Source organism: Protopterus annectens, chromosome 6.part0 (genome assembly GCF_019279795.1).
Source record: "Protopterus annectens isolate FY-2018-M chromosome 6.part0, PAN1.0, whole genome shotgun sequence".
Lineage (NCBI taxonomy): Eukaryota > Metazoa > Chordata > Ceratodontiformes > Protopteridae > Protopterus > Protopterus annectens.
The window spans coordinates 1,040,628,403-1,040,651,402 of NC_056737.1; positions in this window are offsets into that span (position 1 = coordinate 1,040,628,403).

Here is a 23,000-nt window from a genome sequence, read left to right on the forward strand (position 1 = left end):
TACTTCCCACAGTTGTGGATGTCCCCTTTGTTCTTGTACACTGGCATGAGTATGCTTATTCTCCAGTCTTCTGGGATATGCCTTTCTCTCCACACTGCTATTAGTGCCCTTAGGAGCCATTTCACCCTTCTCACCGAGTATCTTTATCATATCTGCTGTGACCTCATCTGAGCCTGCTGCTTTCCCTGACTTCATTTTCCTTAGTGCTATTCTTACTTCTTCTATGGCTGGCTCCTCGCCTTCTCTCATTGTAGGCTGTTTCTGGGGCAGTACAGTTTCTGTGGAGTTTTCTTCATTCAGAAGCTGCTGGAAGTACCCCTTCCATCTGTCCTGTGGACTGGTGAGCAGGTTGTTGCTGGCATCCCTTGTGAAGGGTGTCTGACTATCTTTATCTTTCTGTCTTTGCCTTGCAACCTGATATAGTTTCTTTGTGCCTCTTTACTGAGTCACTTTCCAGAAGTTGGTAGAGTGCCTCCGATGTCCTATTCTTTGCTATTGCAACTTCTTTCTTGGTTTCTTTTTTAGCAAAGCCATAGTCCCTCCTAGCCTGGCCAGTCTTTTCTATCTGTAGAAAAACAAACTGCAAAAAGATCCAAAATCACACAAGGAATGCTGATCACATTTCAAAACAATATCTAGCACATATATATTCTTAATTATAAAAATATAAAAAATATACATATATACCTATATGTTTAATATAAACTCTAAAATTATTAAAACATAGGTGTACACATACATGTACACAACAGATGCATTTATGTATAAACATGCTCATACGCACAGGTTAATAAAGGTATCATTTCAACTTGCGTTGTAATCCAATAAGAATTGGTTTAATGCTTACTGTACTGTTAAGGCCAGGAGGACTATCAGCTCCCAAACGTACTATCCATTGATATTCTTTAGTTTCAAGAAAATTATTAATATCACCACATCTGAGTGATCATATATATGTATATGTCTAGTTTCTTTTTTAACAAATGCTTTTTTGCAGTGTTTCTTTAAATTTTTTAAATTGTACATTTGAATAAGTCATGTGACTTTGGCTGCAGTCACATGACTACTAGGCCTGTATAAAAGCAGTTGCTTTGTGTATATGTATGTATTTAGTATTGAGAAAGGGTTCATACCCGAAAGCTTTGCGTCATAAAGTGATTTGTTCTCAGCATTCCTTGTGTGATTTCAGTCTTTTCTATCTCCCATTTCTTGCTGCACTCCTTTGTTTTGATGACTTCCTTGACTTCTGCATTCCACTACCAGCTTTCCTTGTGTACCTTATTTCCATACCTGGCTCTGCCACATAGCTTTTCTGTAGTCCTAGCACATGCTGTATTTAGGCGCTACCACTCTTCAACTCCACCTATTTCTTCCTCTTCTTGGGGTGCTAGGGCCCTGAGAAATTCCTTGAACTGCTGTACTTTCCAAACAACTTCCAGGTCTTTGACCTTAGAGCCTTCTCTAACCACTATTTGCAGCTGATTGTGGCAACTAATAGTTTATGCTGTGGACCAACTGTTTCACTGGAGATGACTTTGCAATCATGGATTCTACCCCAGTGCCTTTTCCTTACTAGGAGGAAGTCTACCTGAGTTGCATGTTGGCTACTCTTGTTTGTGATCTTGTGACACTCTTTCTGAACCATGTGTTGGCTACTATCGAGCCATTTGCCAGAAGTCTAGAATGGCTTCTCCTTCTTTGTGGAGCTAAGCAGTCCTCTTATCCAGTTCTGTCTGTCCTAATATGTGCATTCAAGTCACCGATTATCAACACCAATTCATGTCGTCCTGCTTTATCTAGTAGGTCCTGCAACTGCTGTCTGAATGCACTCTTCCTCACTATCACAACCCTGCTGTTGGGCATATGCTGTGATTATGAATACTGTCCTATCATTACACTGGAGTCTGACTGCCATGAGTCTGTAATTAATTCTGATGATATCCCTCACTGCCTTCTGAAGCTCCTCTCACCACAATTCCTACACTATTTCTAGCCTGTCCCCCACCTGAATAGTAGAGTCTGGATCCCAAGCCAAGTGTCTTTGCTGCACTGCCCTTCCATCTTGTCTCTTGGATGCATAGGATGTCCACTCTCCTCTGTATCGTGTCATCTACTTCCAAGCTGCGTCCTATCAGTGAGCCTACATTAAGCGTAGCAATTCTCAGTTCATGTTTGGCAGGTTGGTTTTACGCCCAGCTTTCGCTCAACAGAGCTATCCCAGGTAACCCAGGCTGAGCAGCTAGACACCAGCCAGTAGCTTATGGGCCCAGGGTTGCTGGGCTTTATGGCAGGCTCTCACTGGCCAATAGGAGCGCATATACACCACCGTTGGCAAGGGTCCCTGGCGTGGGTGAGTAACTATCCATGCCCATTTTTGTTGACAATTAACATGACCAAATCACCTAGAGCCATGTTTTTACACCATTGAGTGGCTAGCCCTGCCACAACATGCAGTCTGTGATCCATGTTCTATCTTGAGGATACTGTGCACCACAGTAGTTGCCCGAAGCGGTTGGTCTGTACAATTCTTCCACCTATAGGGCACCATATAGAGTGTACACTGCTTCCCACAGCTCACTTCATTGGTGAGTTTGAGATGGAAACGCACTGTTTTTCAGACATGGGAGAAACCTCATAGAGACACAGCAAGGACTTGCAAGCTCCAAACGGGCATTGGTCAGAGGTCAGGATTGAACCTTGTACCTTGTGTATGGGAGAAGACCTTGGGCATTAAGCCATCTGCACAGAATACCTAATTCAGATGCACAGCCTTAAGTGTATATATTGTTTAGTAGCTGCCCACCCTTAAGATTGGTCATTCTGTGTGGGTTTTGGGCACCAGTCACTGAGTGCCCTAATAAGATGGCTCTCAACAGTGTTCTCCCACCTGGTGAGTCCTCTAAATCATCTACTTCTGGAGTGTCCTCATCCAGGAAGACCTCTGAGAAAAATGCAAGAGTGATGAGTCTAAGGTGAAAAGCAGAGAGTTGAAGTTCCCTTGACATCTCTCCTTCTCTGACATTGTCTTTGGCTCCATCTGCTAAACTTTCAAGGCAGTCTGATCCAACAGCCTTTTAGATCAAATTCCTCTGTGATCCAAAACTCCTTTGCTGGAGCTGAGATTTTCTCTGGAGCCAGTCTTCCCTAGACTGCGCTTCCATTTTCTCAGAGAGAAATCCTCCAGATCTCTGCACACACCTTCTCTGTAGGATCTACCAGAAGTGCCTCCGAAGCTAATGTGGATAGAATGTTCAAGTTTCTCAGGATCCAAATCTAGTCAGGAGTTTGTCTGGCTGAGTCTCCCATTGGATCTGTAAGCTTTGGATCTATCTCCTTGGCTTCTCCTACTCCACTCCAACCCCTGGCATCAATGTCTTTGGATCAGAGCTTTCTGGGCTGCGTTGAATCTGAAGTTATGGTTTTGGTAGACTCCAGCATCTTCTCTGTTACAACCTGTTCCAATTTTTTCTGACCATCCCTTCCTCTCAGGACTCTGGCGTCTGATAACTTTGCTCTGTCCTCAATCTGATTGGGGTTGTGTTGGTCCCATTTCCTTTCCCTGTGCTGCAGCTTTAGCTCCTCCCTGGGTATTCTTGGGTGCTCCCCCCCCTCCCAGGTTTCTGCTTTTAAGTCAGTGAAGACAGCTTTCTGCAGTGCTGGAGACTTGTATCTTTCCCTCTTGGCTCCACCCACTCTTCAACTAAGTGCCCTGTGTTCTGATCCTGCTCAGTCTATTCCATCAGGAAACCCAGTTCATATACACCTTGAGACTGTCCTTATTATGGGCAATCCTGGTTTCCTGAGACCTCCCTGGAATATTTTCCTGAGGAGGTCCCTTATAAGCATAAGTGCAAGAGGAGGCACATTGACTCTCCACAGGAGTTGATGACAGATGCCATGAATTTTGATGGAGAGGGGTCGCCCCAGATCACCAGTTTAGAATGTCTCATTTGGGAATATCTTCAAATTTCTGAGACATTAAGGAGGTTGGTTTTCCAAAGCTCCTTCCCAAGAGGTATCAGTTTTTCTTGGTTTTTGGAGCTGGCTCAGCTACTGCCTGAGTGGATCTGATCTTTTGCCAGACATGGAAGGAGTGTAATGCTACTGAACCCATTCATTGAAAACCAAACAAATACCCTATAGCCCTCAAAGATGGTGCTTCAGTGGTTGCCACAGTAGTAGCAGCAGCAGCCACCAGGAAGGCTTATCTAGGTGAGTTTCTGTCCACCCACTTAACAGGAAGTCTAGGCCCTTGGCCTGATTTGGGAAGTGAGCATATATTTCAGTGAACTTTGTTCTAAGGTCCCTGAACTATTTGGCCCACCTGAATATATTTCAGACAGATTTGGAACTCTCCAAGTCCCTCTCTTGGTGCATGTATGCTGAGGACAAAAGTACTTTGAATTCACAATTGGCTACCTGACGATCCCTGTCGAATGCATCCATGTGACTGATTTCTAATGCAACTTGAGGGTGTTTTGGGAGCTGCAGGTACAGGCATTGCAGTTAGGAGACTTGCCTAGATGACATTTGTGATTGTGGCTCCTTTTAATATGTCTTTTATTGATACTCCATTTGACTGTACTCTGTTCAACCTTAAAGTAAAAGGCACATTTTCCAGAAGATAGCAGGATGGGAAAATTTTCTGCCATGGGTATACATTTTTCTATCCCCCCCCCCCCCAGAGGATCTTCTTTATAAACCAGAAAGGAGGTAAAAGCAGGATATTTCTGGAGGGGATACCTCCTTCAGGCAGAGGGGAATACTCTAATAGCAGACATCACCCTCATGGCAAAGGAGACCTGCAGAATCAAGGCTTCAGGGCTCCATTCTCGGAGAGCCCTTACCAGCACACCTGAATGGCTGCCTGATTGCTGCACTCAAGAGACAGTTGGGAGCACTTCTCTGCACCCAGAAGCCTGGATATCCATCACTAAAGCTCTCTGAGTGCAGACCGTTGTAATTGCATCCCCTTTATTTCTCTACTCCATCAGTGGAGAGACTTTTTGGTGTGCAACCCTCTCAAAGAAAAAACAGCAATGTTAGAAATAAAAATTCTGCAAAGAAATTGAGCCATCCAAGAGGTCCCTCCAGACCAACAAGGATTCAGAACTTAGAGGTTCTTTTTTGTGTGCTAGAGAAGAATAAGAACCTGCTGAACCAAAATATCAAACATCCAAGTTCTGAGTGGTCATGATAGCCTATTCTCCCACTACTGAAGGATGATTTGATGTACGTAATGGATCTTTAGTATGCACTCTTACACTAAAATAGAAAAGATTCAGAAGAATTCCTTTGTTTCTCTCTGGGAGCCAGCCATTTTCACTTTTGAGCCTTGCTCTTTGGCCTCAACACAGCCCCTCCAAGTGTTCACCAAATGCATTGCAGTGGTCGTAGCTCATCTCAGACTGCAGGGTTCCAGGTGTTCCCTTATCTAGACTGCTGCCTTCTCACTGCTCCTTCCGAGTCTCTCCTCATCTGGGCCAGAAACCATTTGCTGCAACTTTAATCCTTGCTAAATATTTTGATAACTCGTTACAAATCCAAATTCACTGGAGTTTAAGCATTGGAGTTTATTGGATCTCACTTGCACACATTACAGATAGCAAGACTGCCACAGAGCATAGCTCACCTTGATGAATCAAGCTTTACAGCTTCTTTCACATCGGACACAACCGGCGAGTTAAGTCTTACAACTTTTGGGGTCGGTGGAATTTTCCATTAGCATGGTTCTCATGGCAAGGCATTGAGTGTATTGCAGTGGACAGTAGCAGTTTAATTGGCTTTCCAACATCAATCCATGTCCTTTGTAATTCATGTATCAAAAATTTGCAAACATGTAAAATGGTGGATTCAGCCACAGGCAGTAAGTTTCTCCCAAACCCAAGGCCATGGTGACCACAGACTCTTCCCACCTGGAGTGGGGGGATGCCATACATGGGAAGATGGGCCGAGGCACATGGTCACCAACAGAGGCCAATCTTCACATCATCTTGGTGATGAGAGCAGCCCTACTAGCATTGTGGGGCTTTTAGGATTCCCTCCCTCTAGGGGTGATCACTACCCAAACAACACGGCACTTGATTGGTACAGCAACAATCAAGGGGGAACATGTTCTTGCCCACTGTGTCGAGAAGAGTGTGCAAAAGCAACCTTTAAAAAAAGGAAAATTGCCGCACCAGGGAAAACAATCAGTTTGGGACAAGAATGTGACATAAAAGAATTTGAACAAGAGGGAGTGTTCTAAATACTTGGGAATTGATGAAGGATCAGCAATAAAACATGAACAAATAAAGCTCAGTAAGGAGCACTTTAGAAGACTTGAATTAATCCTGAAAACAGAATTGACATCTAGTTACAAGATCCAAACCATAATCAGTTTGCTCTTCCTGTCCTAACTTATAGTTCTGGAGTGATTGACTAATCCCTAAAAGTGTTGGATAGATTGGATATTAAAACAAAAAGGATGCTTCATGCTCACCAAATGATTTAAAAAAAAGTGTATACTAAAATTATATATTCCCCATTCCAAAGGCGGGATGGGCCTCCTTGAAATTGATTTACATGTATAGATCTGCAATCGTGGGATTCCAAACCTCTGCTGACCTCACAGGATCCAAATGTAGTGAAAGTTTTGAAACACGAGAATAAATCTAATTTGACATCTCTGCTTAATTTAGCAGAAGCATATAGACGTCAAGCAGGAATGGAAATCAAAAATAGATAAAAACCAAGCCGGAACTGAATACTTTAAAAAAACAAAAGAAAGAACATAAGGTGAAGGACCAGATGAGAAGGCAAGAAATGTGGAAAAAACATATAGTTGCAAGTATAGAAAACTTCTGGAAGAGCCTCATTTTGATCAAGAACAAATGTAGGAATGGTTAAGGAGAGGTGAATTCACATCAAGAAATGAAAGGTTAATATTAGCAGCCCAAGACTGTAAACCAGTCTATACGTAGCCCACTAAGTCCATTGAACATGTGGGAGAAACAGATGTGTAGGTTTTGTAAAACAGAATTGGAAACAGTCACACACCTTGTTGCTGGTTGTGACACACTAATGGCGGAGGGACTGTATGTTGAAAGGCATAATAATGTGGCGAGACTGTTACGACAATGTTTGCACAATCTCCAGTATATCGAAGTGGCTGAAAATTACTGGAAACATAAGCCACAAAGACTCCTAGAAAATTATGTTTATCACATGGGATCACCCAGTACCAACAGTTCAAAAAATAGATGCTAGAAAACCAGATATATAGTGGTCCAAGAAAAGAAGACAAAAGTAGCCTTAATCACTAAAATCACCAGACTTACTGACTACGGTGTCTTGCAATAGAGACCCAACGTAATAAAATACCTTGATCTGCAGGCAACCCAAAAGACTTGGAGAAATTAAACATGCGAAGTGATGAGAGTTGCAGTGAGCAATGACTTCCAATCAATTTCTTACAGCAATGGACATGCAGGGGAAGTTTAACCTTTTAGGGTACAGACTGAGCAAAACTCTGCTACTGCCTCATCTGTTAATTCAGCAGTGGCATCACAAATCTTTCGCCAGTGGGGCTAACCTTGGTGTGAGCTTTTCACTTCTAACGTTAACTCAAAATACAGTAGGTTTTATCTCTAATTCCTGCAGATGAGTGCTGGACCCAAATCCAGATCTGCTGTCTTACCCATCCAGTATGCACCATCCAGACATTCAGGCCCTGAAACTGACTGCATGATTTCTTCTTTTCCCGTGATGGCTAGTCAGTCCAGGTTTTCTTCCAAAGTAGTTCACATGCTCAAAAGTCTTCCACTATAAAAATGAATAAATAGAAGAGGTTCTCAGTTTGGGCTTGAGAGAGAAAACTGGACCCTTTTTAGGCACCCAGTTCCAGCAAAGTTGGAATTTCTCACTTCTGTTTTCCACAATGATGCTAGTTATTCAACCATTAAAGTTCAGATAGCCATTTTTAATTTTCATGTGGGTGAACATCTCACCTCTCTGGCTTCTCTCAAATTGTTCAAAGCCTTCCTGAAGGTTACATTCCTCTTTATGCTTCCTATTAAAGATCCCACTCACTCTTGGAACCTCACTACTTTGCTATAGACTTTGACACAACCCCCTTTCAAACCTGCTGTCAAAGTTGATTTAAAATTTCTGTCATGGAAACTCTTGGTAGCCACTTCTGCTAGAAGTGTCCAAAAATCAAGCTTGGTCTTGCCAGCCACCATATATCAATTTTTACAAAGACTGTTTCCTTATGAACCAACACTTCCATTTTACCTGAAGTATCTTCATAAACTTCCCTCAAAGCATACATCTCCCAGTATTCTTCCCAAACTTTTCTAATAAAGGTAAGTATTTAACATCTCCCAGTATTCTTCCCAAACTTTTCTAATAAAGGTAAGTATGTTACACTTTCTAAATGTACATAGGCAACTATCTTCATTGAACCAAACCCTTTAGAAAGTCAGACCAACAGTTTTCATTCTTCTCAAAAACTAAAATGAGACTAAGCATTTCTAAGGTAACCTTAGCCAAATGATTACCTGCATTTCCCAAGTTTCTGAGACAAAGGTCTGTCCCTACTAAGACCCCCAATAGCACATTCAACAAGGTTAGTCTGTTTATTCAGCCTTCTTTTCTAGGGCCTGAATTGAAGACATTTGTGCTGCTGGAACATGGTCTAAGACTTCTGCTTTTATTTCTCGCTACAAATTGGATCTGATTTCCATTGGTCTGCTTTTGGTTCATCCGTCCCCTGTAGCATCTTCCATGAATACTTACCTGGGTGACAAATACCTGGTGACACTCATTGTGGAACAGATGGAAAAGGCTATCAGAAGCAGTTATGCACTCACCATAATGATAGATATGCTGCCTTTTTCCATCCTTCCTCAGCTCCCCTCAATCCATCCACCTCCATTTCATGGAAGCTTTTCCATATTTTGGATTTATGTTATAGCTCTCTAAGTTGCCTTTTGGGCAGGATATATTGCTGTTACAGCTCCAGAGCAAAATTTCTCTATACATTGTTTCTTTTCTTCACCTGTATTGGTATTTTATTTCCTTCCAGGGAACTTAGGCAAACTTGATCTGAGATAATGTTGGGGACGAGGGGATTATGGGTAAGAGGAGGACCCTGAGCTATGTATCCTAAAGTCTAGTAAAGTGGCCAACGTCCGATCTGAAACCCATTCATTGAGGAAGGATGGAAACATATGACACATCTAATTTTATGGTGAGTACATAACTTTTGTTTCCATGAACTACTAAGTTATGTTGATTGAATAGTGTTTAAAGACAACAGAGCAGTTGTACCTCCACCTATGGGGGGAAAAATGGATGCTGGTCTGGATACTTGTGAAGTACAAAAAGGACGCAAGTGTTATGTTTTGGCCTGCAACATCCTATCAGTTTGAAGTAGTAGTCCGGTCCTGTTCTTTTCATGTTGAATATGGTGCAAAAATAAATTCCTCCTAAAGAGGAGCTTATTCCAGTCAAGGCACCATATAATCCTTTGGTACATGTTGACCTGTTCCAACATCAAAATATACAACACCTACAATGCACTGGCAACTATTCAAAATACACAGATATTCAGGCTGAAAGAGATGACAGCAAAAACTGTGCTTAGTGTTAGGAAAGGTTTTGCTCGACATGGAATATCCGAGACCACCTTCCAGCACTGTTCCACAGTTTAAAAACTTTAAATTTTAGAGATTTGTTTTGAAATGGAAATTCAGTCACATAATCACAATCTCAAAATACCCACAACCCAGTTGGACTAGAATCAGCAACCATCCAAGTATTAAAAAATGCTACAAAAATGTACGTTGGCAGGTAAAATTTCCGTCTTGCACTTTTGAAACTCCAAATTACCTCTGTACAGCTGGAGGGGTTATCACCTGTTTAAATTTTGACAGAACACTTGTTATGGCACAAGCTACTTAACTCAGCATAATTGCAACAAGCACAGATTCAGTCCTAACTTTACCTGTCTCTTCCCCCCCTAAAAGACCAATTTCAATACCAGATGAATGCCAGGCACCCAGCAGTACTGCAGCACAGGTTAAAGCTGCATTATCCAAGGCTAAGAATACAGCTTCCATGGGACCCAGCAATATCCCTGGCTGTATTCTACATGAATTACAAAGTGAACTGGCACCACATCTGTGTACCATGTTCACTCACAGCCTCACCTCAGGCTTTGTCCCTACCAAATGGCGCACTGCTACAGTCCTCCCCCTCCATAAAGGAGTAGTGACTACAGACCCTGGAAATTATCGCCCAATTAGCCTGAGATGCAAGGTTATGGAGCGCATCTTCATGGACCTAATCAAGGATACAGGGAATCTCCAAATTCTGGAGCCCATGCAATTTGGTTTTGTGAAAGGTAGATCATGCCTACTCAACCTAGTTGACGACTTTGAGTCAGTCACCAGAGCTGTGGATGAAGGTAAGGCAGTTCATAGAGTATCTCTGGCCAAAGCCTTTATCATTCTTCAAGAATTACTGATAAACTAACCAAACTAGGGATCACCCCCTATATCGCTAGGTGGGTTGCAAATTGGCTCATGGATAGAACCCACAGTGTGAAGGTAGTGGACTCAGTCAGACTGCTGACCAGTCACAAGTGGAGTCCTACAGGGATCGGTCTTGGGTCCTCTCCTGTTTGACCTCTATTTCTCAGAAGTACAGGCCAACATGGAGGGACTCTGGCTGACCAAATTCACAGACAACTGCAAGCTGGGAGCCATTATTAACTACCCAAGTGATGCAGACATCCTACAGAAAGGCCTCACTGAGACCAGTGACTGGTTTCGAAACCATGGCCTTTAAGCTTAATGCTAAAAAATGTCTTAATCCTCTTTGGGAAAAACTCATTTCCAACCAATTACCACATTGATGGGAGCCCATTGAACATTGAAGGTGTTATAAAAGATCTGGGGACACAGGTTGACAGCAACCTCTCCTTCAACCACCACATTGCCACTGTGGTCAGAAAGTGCTATGTGGCACATCTCATTACCAAGGGTTATGCATCCAGGAAGAAAAGAGGTCATTTCTCTCTACTATTCCCTCATTAGACCAATCTGAGTATAATGCTCCATTTTGCATGTACCTTACTAGACACCTGCAACAACTGGAGAGGCCACAAAAGTACCTCACGAAGAGGATCCTAGAACTTAAACACATGTCCTACACAGACTCAACCCCCCCCCCCCCGGTTATTCTGTCTCATATCATCTACTAAGGGGTGATCTCTGCTTGACATACAAAGCCATGTCTGACCCAGCTCTGTTAGAAATGCTACATCCTAAAGAAATCCCAATCCCTCTGCACCACACGCTCCAGAGACCTCCACCTCATTACCACAATCAACGGAACATGCTGGAGGGACAGGTTCATAACCCAGAGACTGCCCATGCTCTGGAACAGACTTCCCATACATGTCAAGCAGAGCACCTCACTGGTGCTCAAGAGAAATCTTGATGAGTGGATGGGAAATGGAAAGTTTACCCTCGGGATAACTCCAGTGGCTCTACTTGATGGAGGCACTGGTCACTAATGTTGGGCGGCCTAATGCCAAGGGCACTTCTATGGGCTAGGCTTGTAAAGGCTCCAGGGCCATTAGCCTAGTACATGCCTATGAATCATGTGCCAAAGAACAATGGCAGTGCACCCAATGGATCCAAAAAGATAACTGAACATCTCCAGTGGTGTATAGTCCTTACTATGGCTCAGACCACCCAATTTTAATTAGTAGCTTTGGTGTCTTTCTTATAGTTTAAAAAAAAAAAAAAGAAAAACAGTACATACTGAGGCTATCTGATGCCACAGTTCCTCCTAAGGAATGGCAGAGATGCAAGGATGATCTGGGACAGGTATTCAGCCACCAAGCTGTACGTGTTGCTCTTATTGAAGATGCAGAGCAGTACTCATTCACAGGGTGGTCATAGTGAAAGCAGTTAGTTCACCACACAGGTGAGAGATTAGAGATGATACAATATACACTCTACCCGAATTCTGTCAAGGGTACAGAACATCATTATTGCTCTTAAGGGGGGTAATGAGCTTGTTTAAGCCCAATGGGGGATGCTTGATCAACAGATACTGGGGGGCACAAACCACACAGAAAAAAAAATCAACAGCTATGTATGAAAGGAAGCAATCCCTTCAGCCAGGAGATATTGCAAACGTTTTAAAGCAAGCAGACAAAATTACCAGGCAAAAGATATCCATTGAACTTTGAGCAGAAGACATGCTGTGTGTTCATACATTTCATTGTTCGAATACTAGGAAACTGGACATAATGCTGCTTTTTTAAAGCAACCCAACTAAGGCTACACGATTCATCAGGAATGCTGCCAGGAGAAGAATTGAAAGAAGAAAATAGATGCTTTGCTGCAGATGATAAATCAGACTGGCTGTGGTGCAGAAGTGACCTCCCCCTTACTCCATACACATGCACCAGTTGGAAGAAGTCCCACCTGGAAATCACAATTCTCAGACTGTGGACACTGTACCAAGGACCTTAACAGGAAAAATTAATACCTCATCCATCTTCCATTCCGGTAATAGCAGACTCTGCTTCTGTCCAGAGGGTGAGGTATGACTGGTCATCCTCCAGTTACATGCAGGAAATATTCATCAACTTGAGCTCCCTCTGAAAAACATTGTTTAGCCAATGTTAGCAAAATGTATTTCTTTCAGCTAAGTTCTTTATATTGCACCTAAAAGTTCAGTCACAAAAAGCTTTTAAATGTTACCATGTAGGAATGTTAATTGCTGACTACTACAAATTGTCATCCATAACACTGTATGCAGTTCTTTTCATTAGTGCTCTCTCGCTGAGAGCTGAGATGTAGTATATATTAATTATATTAACAGGAATGCTGACAATTAAAGTCTATGCTGGTGCTGCTCATATCGATCACCTCTGCAGTTGTATCCTTAACTACCGGGCCGGGCAGCTTCATGGCAGCTTCCACGCTCCCATACTGTCAGGCAGTTTGAGTGAGTTGACTAAAAGACCATTTTGGTCCCAAAGCCCTTCAGAGCTTCACTGCCACATAAGAGTATGCACCTCTGAAGCTTTTGAGGATTGACTATGCTTGATGCTGTTTCAATGTTGGTCAAATAAGTTCCCTTTGGGGGAAAAAGTTTCCATTTTCTAAATATTTGTAATTTATTACTGTCTTCAGGAAAGTTATTTAAAAAAAAAAAAGGGGTGGGAGGTTGGCATAATGGTTAAGGTGTTTACCTTACAGACACAAGGTGCAGAGTTTGATTCTCACATGGGGTAATTGGCTTGGCTTAAAATGGCCCACAAGGGCACGTAGCCTAGCACTAATCTATGAACCCAAGCTAGGAGTTTTGCATTTTAATGTACTGTGACTTCACTGTATCATACTTTTAAACAGGAGTGCTGTCTCTTCCTGTCGGTTAAAGCTGTGTAAAGTAAATGAAAACTATTTATTTTCTGTGGAGAATGTTTATTTTACTTTTTTTGGGGCTGGCGAAGTGTTTTTTACTGTGTTTTCGGTGTTAAAAAAAAAAAAAAAAAAAAAAAAAAACACGTGCAGTTTTTACTGGCATTTGCCGCAAGCCTTTCCCTGAAAGAGGCACTATTTTCAACCCACGGAAGATACTGCTGATCCCATGTTTGCTTAACTTTTTCTTAGTTACTAGATGAAGGGCCAAATAGCCTTTTCCACAACAGCATGTTAACAGTTTGCCTCAGCTGCAGGTATATGTCTGCTGTGGCCATTGATTGTACATCAGACCATTGGTCTTTACCGCAGGTCCCACTGATGTAGCACTTACAGCCACTATGGACTAGGGGCTATGCATGTTTTCTCTGGCTGTTGGTGTCTCCAGTGGGCAATGCACAGCCACTCTTTTCAGTTCTCTGAGGAGGAGCAGGGAAGGCTTTCCTGTTGTACACATCCTTGGGGAAGGTGCTGCTGCTATTACTAAAGCAGTTTGCCCCATTCTTCTTAAGAAGCAAAACTAAGCATATGTCTGCTTGTCTTAAAATTTCCTTACACAGGAGTAGTTTACTGGGTTTGGCTCTGGGTTTAATTCAGGCTGTTGATCTTTTTTGTAAAGTAGTTTCTGGTAAAAAGCGGGATACTTTTTCTGAAGAGATGCAAGATTCTGAATCTGCACTGGAAGATGAAGGGACATATTTTTCTCCTCAGATTTCCAAATCAGACTCTGAGGAACAGTCAGTTTCTGATTCTCCTTGTGGGGGGTTTCTGTTTCTCTGCGACTATTGCTAGAATGTGCTAGTGTTTTCAATGGGAAAATGCGGAGGTTTCTCGGTCCCTCAACTAAGGGTTACATAACGAATTTCCAGAACCCACACCCATTCCTCCTGTTCTTTCTGTTTTAGAGGATGTGTTACTGCCTGTAATCTTCCTGTTACCAGCCAGCTGCCCATAAAAAGGAAGATAGGAATATATAAAGTTCCTCCGTTTCAAGTTTCTTTAGACTATTCCCAAACATGATCCAGCAGCTGTAGCTTTAGTTGATTCCACTGCTGCTAAACACTTAATTCTAGCCCTTCCTTTTTCTGATAGGGATGGGAGAATTAAGTATGGGGAAAAGTGTGTACTTTGAGTTTCAGGGGTCTATATCACATTGTCTAACTTGTACAAGTTCAAACGATGTAATATCTAACCCAAAAGTCCGAAACCGCAGAATAACACACAACAGCGATCCCCCCCCCCCCTCCCGAGGGAAAAAAAATCGCTTTTCCATAACACACACACAAAAACAAACAAACCTAAAACTAAAGTGAGGGGCGTTGCCCCCCATATCCCCCCTACTTAAATATACAAACTCCGAGATTGTACCACAGTGGAGGAAATAGCAAATCCCCAAAAACGGCCCACCAATTTTTTTTTTCCCTGGGAAAAAATCGATGTGCCGTGCCTTTGCTATTTTTATTTTGGACTTTTGGGTTTGATATTACATCATTCGAACTTAAACAAGTTCGATGTGGTATACACCCGAGTTTCAGAACTTTGAATTGTCAGGCTCGTATGTTAGTTTATTCCAAGTGTGAAAATAACCAACGCTTCTTGTGAGGAAAAATGAGCTTTAACTTGATTTCTTCTGTTGCATGGGTCACTACTACTTGTTTACAGTGTGTAAATGCATACCTCTCAACTGTTCAGAGTTTGCCTCATTTTGTCATCTGTTATAAAATCTGAGATTTCATGGCAAGTAAGTGAGGACTGAAGTTAAATGCCAGACATTAGTTTCAGACTTCATATTCTTCCAAAAATGTAAACTAATGCAAAACCTGTTCTAGCATCTATTTAGTTTGAGAGTGATATTTGAAGTCTAGCATAGTTCTATTTTTGGCTTTCTCCAGATTTCTTGTGCCAAGAGGTTGAGAGGGTATGTGCATCTCTGCTGATGCTACTTCCAGGGCTTTGGCCACTGGTACTGTTTTGAGGAGGGTTGCCTGGCTACATTTTCAGAACCTTCCAGATGATAAAAATGAGATTTTAAATTCCTCTTTGGAGAGACTGTTTTTCACCTCTCTGCTGCAGAGCTAATAGTGTGATGAAAGGGGTAAGCTGAGACAGGGAATCTGATTTTCAGCCCTCCTCTTCCAAATTTTCTAAGGAGTTCTCCCAACTTCTACAATTTTGGCAAAAAGCAGAATAATAAAAAAAATGGTAAGGGGGTTTCAAAAATAAGCCTGAAACCTTCCAAAGCCAAGGACTGACCAAGTCTAAATGAATATTCAAAACCATGTGGCCCACTCTGTCTTGGCCTATTTTGTTTTCCTTCCAGAATGTCTGAATCTACATTTTTCTCTTTGGCAACAAAGTTTCAGACAAATGGTTTCTGAAGATCGTTCATCAAGGGTAGAGATGGGATTGGGAGGAGCTTCCTCCTTTGCAGAGGATTATTATTCATTGTCCAGATGAGAGATCATTTCCTCTGGTTCTTCATCACATGGTATCCCAAGGACTGATGGAACCAGTTACTCCTTCCCAGGTGGGGAAGGGGTTTTCTTCCAGAATGTTCTTAGTACCAAAGAAAGAAAATGCTTGGAAACAAGTTCTGGACCTTTCTTTCCTAATCCTGTTTGTGATGGTGCTCAAATTCAAAATGCCACATCGCAACCTGTTACCTCTTCCTCTTAAGTTTCACAAGGGATTTAGATCCAGTACTAGTGAATTGCATGCTACAGTTTATCCACATTTTTCATAGGTTCCTAGGTATAGACTAGGCTAATGACCACTAGGGCCTTTATAAGCTTAGCCGTGCAACCCAAATGCCTCCCAAAAATTGTTTTAGATGTTTATATAGGGGTGGGTTTTGGTTTAAGACCTGATCCATCAGAGATGTGGGTGCTAGACCAGGGGTGAATTTTTGATTTTCCATCCAGTGGGCCAAGTTATGCTTAAATAGCGTTAGGGTCTTTGTCTCACATGGATGGGGATCCTGCTCTAGAGAGGGAATTCTTTGAGGTACATCTCCAACATCCCCAAAATTTAGGTCTTTAGATCTAGTGCTTATGATGCTGTTTATTTTGCAGGTGTACAAAAGTTCTATCAGTGGAGTCCAAGGATGCCTTGTATTCCAGGCATAGATCTCATCCTGGTAGTCTGTAGGAGACTGAATACAAAGATTGCATGCTCCTGGTCAGGTGCATACCAAAGGGGGCATTATACTCCATGATGGGTCTGATGAAGGCAGAGTATAGTGGCACAATGACTGACTTCTCTGGACCTAGATGCCATGCACAAATAATTTGAGCAGTATAGAAGAATTTCCTTACTACATTGGATGTATGTTGGTCAAAGGCCAGGTTACTGTCTACATGTGTTCCCAGGTCCCTGACTAGTAGATCAGCTCTTAGGGGTGTTTTTATTGATGACATAGTTTTCTGGGGTGGCTGACATCCCAAAAGGTACTATAATGCATTTCTTTACATTGAGTTTTAAGTTACGGCTTTACCACCTGTCATTTGTCTTGCTAGAACCTCTTGCAAGATGTTATTGTCTTGGGGATTCTGTGACTGCTCCCAGTCTGCAAACTTGGTCAGTCAGAGAGCTTTGACATTAGCATTAACTTTGAGAAGTAGATTCCAAAGAGGAGTGGGCGCAGCACAGAGCCTTGAGGGACTGTATTGGTGACAGGCCCCTTTGAAAATGTGGTTAACCTATCTGTCAGACAGTGGGCCATCAGCCATGTTGTATAGGACTTTATGCCTAATTCCATAAGTTTAATGCTACAGTGCGGTATTGTATCAAATGTTTTAGCCAGGTCATGGTAGGTGGTATGCATTGTTTTACCCTCATCCATTACCTTGGTGACCTTTATGAAGTTCACTAGGTTGAGTAAGCATAATCTTCCTCTGATAAAGCTAAATTGGGATGGATTCTTTCCTGTGTCGTCATTGATTCTTTCCATGGCTTTGCGTATAAGACTAGTCAGACTAATGGGTCTGTAGTTTCTGGGATCTGTTGATGGTCTGCCCTTATGAAGACAGATGACTGTAGCTCTCCATTCTTGTGGCATGAAGTCTGTTTCAAGACTATAGTTAAATAGTAACTCCAGTGGCCCTGATAGGTCATGTTTTAGGTCATGTTTTAGACTATTCAGGAGGCTTCCTGGGATGTTATCGGATCACACTGAGGCTGTGTTTTAGGCCTTGGTGAGCACAGCCAGGACATTCTCTATTTGTAGATAGAGGGATTATGTTTGAAGGCATTTCATAGGAGGTGGCTGATGGTGAGTATTTAGTAAAGTTGGAAATGAATTGGTCAACCAGCAGCTTCTCTACATCACCCCCAGCTCAATGAATGTCACACCACTGGCCACCAGTTCCTTACAGTGCTGTGTGCTGCTGTTGAGGTTTCTGGCCTAGCTGAAGAAGTCCTTATATGTGTCTTCCCTGGCAGGCTGCATTGACCTCAGAACTAGATTTATTGGACTTAATTAGCCCTCTTTACCTGCCTGTTTATTTTGATGACAGAGTTCTTATCTTTGTGGGAGTTGCACTTCCTGATTTTCAGCCATGATTTATTTTTTTCCTTTTGTTATATAACCTATTTAATCTGAGATGCCATTAGGATGGTTTGCTCTTGGAGTTAGTTCTAGGTTTCTGGTAGGTACAGCAGCCTCTATGCAGCTATTGCCAGGGTTATACAGAGTTTCTGTGAACAATTCTGCATAGGCTGCTGTGTTTTCTGGCTTTCAAGAAGCTTGACAAACTCTCTTAATAAAAGGTAGTTTGCCTTGGACTAGTTCCCAACTGTTACTGGGTTTACTAGAGTTACTAAGTTGATTTTGACTTTGAAAGAGAGAGCTTTATTGTCCAACCTTGCCAGGGAGGACGTGACAGTGGAGGTGGTGTTGTGTTCTTCCATATTTGAGAGTACAAGGTCCATTATGTTGTAACTCTAGTTGGCATATGCAGTAACTGCTTAAGGGTGTTTGTATTTGCAAAGTCTAGGAATCTCTGTGCCTGCAGATTTTGGGCTGTGTGGGATTCACAGTCTATAGAAGGATAATTAAAGACACTTGTAAGTAAGGTGTTCATTCAGATGGTGAGCATCTCCAATAGGTTTAAATATGTATTATGAGTTTCATGGGACATAGAGGGTGACCTATAGCTTGCTAGGCGGTAACCAAGATTTTGTCTATGGTTGACTTCACATGGTATGCTTGTTGATTTACAGTGAGACACCTGCATCTTCACCTTTAGTGCCTGCCTGTGCAGCCACTGGTCTAAAAGTGTGAAAGGCAATAGAACTTTGCACTGCTGAGGTACTTTGCAGCTTTATACCCTGTCTTGGTAACTGCACAGCTGTCTATTCTGTAGGGTGATGGAAGGCTTGGAAAGGGAGTTCACCTTTTTGTTTGGGCTTTGGGTGTTGGGCAATAACACCCTGAGGCTCAGATGAGTTGATATGTTGGTAGGTTTGTCACTTTGGCATTGCTTAAAAAAGACTTTTGGGAAGAATAAAGTTTTAGACCATATTCAAGGCCTAGAAGGGACCAGTTCAGGCCATCCCTGGCCAAGCAACATGGTTTTCTAACCAGGTCTTCATATGCTGACAAACATTAGATCCCTTCAGAATGATACTAGAAACTTGGCCAATTGTTGAAATCCATCATCTTTTTTTTTGGAATCACAGAATTCTTGGTGAAGGTAATATGCTGCTCAGTGCAAGGCTTCATACCAGCCTGAGCCACATGGTATCACTAATGTCTCGGTCTAAGGAGCTGTCACAGGTCAATTACACTTACATGGACTACGATGGAGCCATACTGGTACCTGTGATGTAATGACTTGAGTGCATGCATATTTTTGCAGATCCTGGCTCCAGATAGGTAACTCAACATTATCTCCCTGTCCAGCCTGGGTGACTCGAGTCCTGGGAAGTGTATTTGCTTGGCCTATGGGCTTTGTATTTGGATATCCACTGATTGAGGCAATTATGTATGTCAAGTGTTGCTTTTGTTGCCTGGTTTTGGGTTTGAGGATACTTTACTGATGGGTGTTGGAAGATTGCATTTAAATGCCTCAGCATATGTGGGTCTGTGTGTGTGGTGTTTGCTGTGCATATGGTTTTGATAACCTGACGTGTGCTTTTTTATGCAAGAGTTTATCCTCCAGTGACATCATGTGTACACCTTTTGCACACTGTATCCATTACTCTAAGGATTAAGTGGTTGTCAGTAAATGAGATGATTGCTACATTGTCTCAAAATAACAGTATCCTCCAGGCTGGCATCAGAGATTAAGAAATTGAGTATTCATGTTGTCCGGTCCCCCAATTGGTGAGCTACAAGGGTGTGGCATACAGGAGTTAACAGAAGGATATTAAAGTACTTATTTTGGGAGGAGGTTGGAGGCAGATTAGGTAGGCTGTAGAATACTAAATTTAACAGTATTGTCACTCGGTGTGCAACTAAGCTGCTCTAAGTTTGAGTGCAAGGTATTTGCCCTATATTTACAGGGTACAACTTTAAGGGCAGTTCTAAACAGAAAATGTGCTTCCAGATGTTTCCATCTGTACAGGGCACGGCATGATGAGCAGCTTCATGCAAGCGTGTCGATTTATACTAGCACTGGAAATGCAGAAAATGGACTACTGAGCTCTGTGATCAAACTGACTACATGTAGAGCCCCAGCTCAGATAGGTTAGGCAAACACCTACTGCCTCTAGAGGAATATGTCTGAAGTGCAATGCTGCTGCAAACAAACGTACGGAAAGGCAATAAGCAATTCAAGATAGCAGTGTACTTTAAACAGCTTATAAAAGGGTGATTATTTAGTAAAAATAGTTTTGTAGAAATGAGACGAGCCACTCAATTGTGCAGAATTTATAAAGGCACTAAAAACAAAGTAACTGATATTAAACCCACCAGCCAATAAAACTACATGCAGGAATCTCTAGTATTTCCTCAACCTTTGCAGACCAGGCTACCCACTGCCACTAGATGGAAAATTCTGTCCTCTTGATGTAAAAACACAGAAAAGAGCTTGCTAGGTTGTAAAAATATACTTTATCTGCTCCACCAGCTAGCCAGATAATTATAGCAAGTAAATCAGTAGAACAGACAATGAGAAGCTATGTACCTTTTTCCAAAATAAGCAGAAGGAAAGCGAGTAAGTCAAGGTAGCAGCAGTGTAGAAAGGGAGCTTATAAAGCTAAATATATATGCAGGCCTCGAGTCTTGGTCTGTCTTGACTCGTTTAAACAGGATTGTGTTTTTAGATGTCAACTAGACACCACAATTTGGAGTTTTTTCTATTACAGAAAAAATAGATCTATATCTAGATCATTTCTAAGGTTTTCCACTCAAAACTTCAGTTACTGCTTGGGAATACTTCAGGATTTGGGGTCTTATGGCTTCTAGCATTCTCATGATACCTGTGGCAAGGCTCCAATGCTACAGTGGTATCTGAAGTCTGTCTGGTCCCAGCTCCCTTTGTTTATTCAAATCCCACTGCTGGGGTTTGTCTGAAGAGAAGTCATTTGGTAGAGAACAAATGTCCTTAAATCCAGGCTTCCTCTTCTGCCTCTCTGATTCAAAGCAGTCCCCACAGATTCCTTGGACTTTGCTTGTGGAGCAGTTTCAGGAGGGATAAAAGCGCAGGGGGTGTGGCACGAAAAGGGTCTAAAACACACACACACAAATATTAGAGATGCTTGGCCTGATACAGGCAGTCGACTGTCTGAATTGTCTTTGGTCCAGAGAACCTCTTCATTTTGTTAGATAATACTGCAGTCATGGTACATCCACAAGCAGATGGGGAACCAAGTCATACCCCATTTTCAAAGTATCCATGTTAGCTTGGTATAGCGTTTCGCAGCACAATCTCGCTCTACAGATATCCTGCATTCCATTGGAGCAAAACTGTGTAGGGCAGACCCTCACAAATGGCAACTAAATCAGGGGTTTCAAGATTTGATCCATCTGTGGGGAGTTCCTCAAGTAGACATATCTGCTTCCTCTCTGAACAATCAACTAGCAAGATTCTGTTTGAAGACTCCAGGCAAGAGGGCCTGGAAGACTGTTACCCTTTCTTTTTCTTGGACAGGAATTTTTCTGTATGTTTTTCTGCCAATATGCAGACTACTTATAAAGATTCTGAAGAAATCCCCCAAGATCATTGGGGTGACTTCTCCTGGCCCAGGCAACTGTGGCCGCCTTACTTTTTGGCAATGGCCAGGGGCAATTACTACAAGTTTGCTTGCAGACTGGATTTACAAGAACGGGAGTTATTTGAGAAACCCAAACATCAATCAACCTCAGTTAACTTGCCCGAATGATGGGGGTTTAATCCCTTTTAGAATCCCGTTTACTGTGGATGTGCAGCTGTTACTAATGGAGGCAAGAAAGCCTGCTACTAGAAAATATGTATATTAGCAAATGGAAAAAGTTTCCTAGTTGGTGCCAACATAACAGCATGTGTTTGAAGCTAGATGTTCTCTGGTTTTGCAGTTTGAGATTTACTTATCCTATGGCTTTTCTAATCCCTCTGTCAAGGTTCATTTATCAGCCATTTTATTATGCTTGCTTGTGGATCCTACTCCAGGGCAGGCTCACATCAAAATGATTTTTTAAATGGGTTTCGCACAAGAGGCTTCCAAGAAAGCCAGTGGCCCCTCATTGGGATCTTAACTTTGTGTTACAGAATCAAAAACTTGCTCTATTTGAACCACATAACCTGGCAGACTTGAAGTTCTTAACACAGAAAAATATGTTGCTGATTGCTTTTATCTCTGCAAGAAGAGTATTTAACTTGCAAATTCTTATGGTGTGTCAATCCTACCTCATTATCCAGAGGGGCAGGGTTTCTTTGAGAACTAATCCTCTTTTTACTCCTAAAGTAATACCCAAGTTTACTTGGAGCCAAACTCAGTTTTCTTTCCTGAACCTAAAAATGAGGGAGAGAGGATACGCCATACACTGTCCACAGGAAATTTGGGTGCTATCTTGACAGAACTAAATCTTTCAAATCTTTTGATCAGTTGTTCATTTCTTGTGAAGGTAAGGAGAACGTGTCAAAACAGACCATTTCTAAATAGTTGTCCAAGGCTATTTCCCTTTGTTGCACTCAACATAAGACTATTCCAGGCAGGGCCAAGGCCCACTCTACCAGGGCCTTGGCTTCATCTGTTACTTTTTGAAAACTGTTGGATTCTAAAATTATTCTTGAAGCTGCTACTTGGTCCTCTGTAAATACTTTTACAAAGTGCTTAAAGCTTGATTCTTTCTTTATCCACGTCAGGTTTTGCTAAGTCCATTCTCCATGGTCTCCTGGACTCTTGTTCCACCTCCCAAATGTAAGCTAGGGTAATCTGCCCATACAGCTAGGGCTACTGTAGTAGTGATCAATATGATGAACATAGTACAGTTGTGTAAATAAACTTACCATTACAGTAGATGTTTGAATGATGACTGTTGCAGTAATGTTCCCTACCTCCACCCCCTCTCCCTTGTTTTTTGGTGCATTT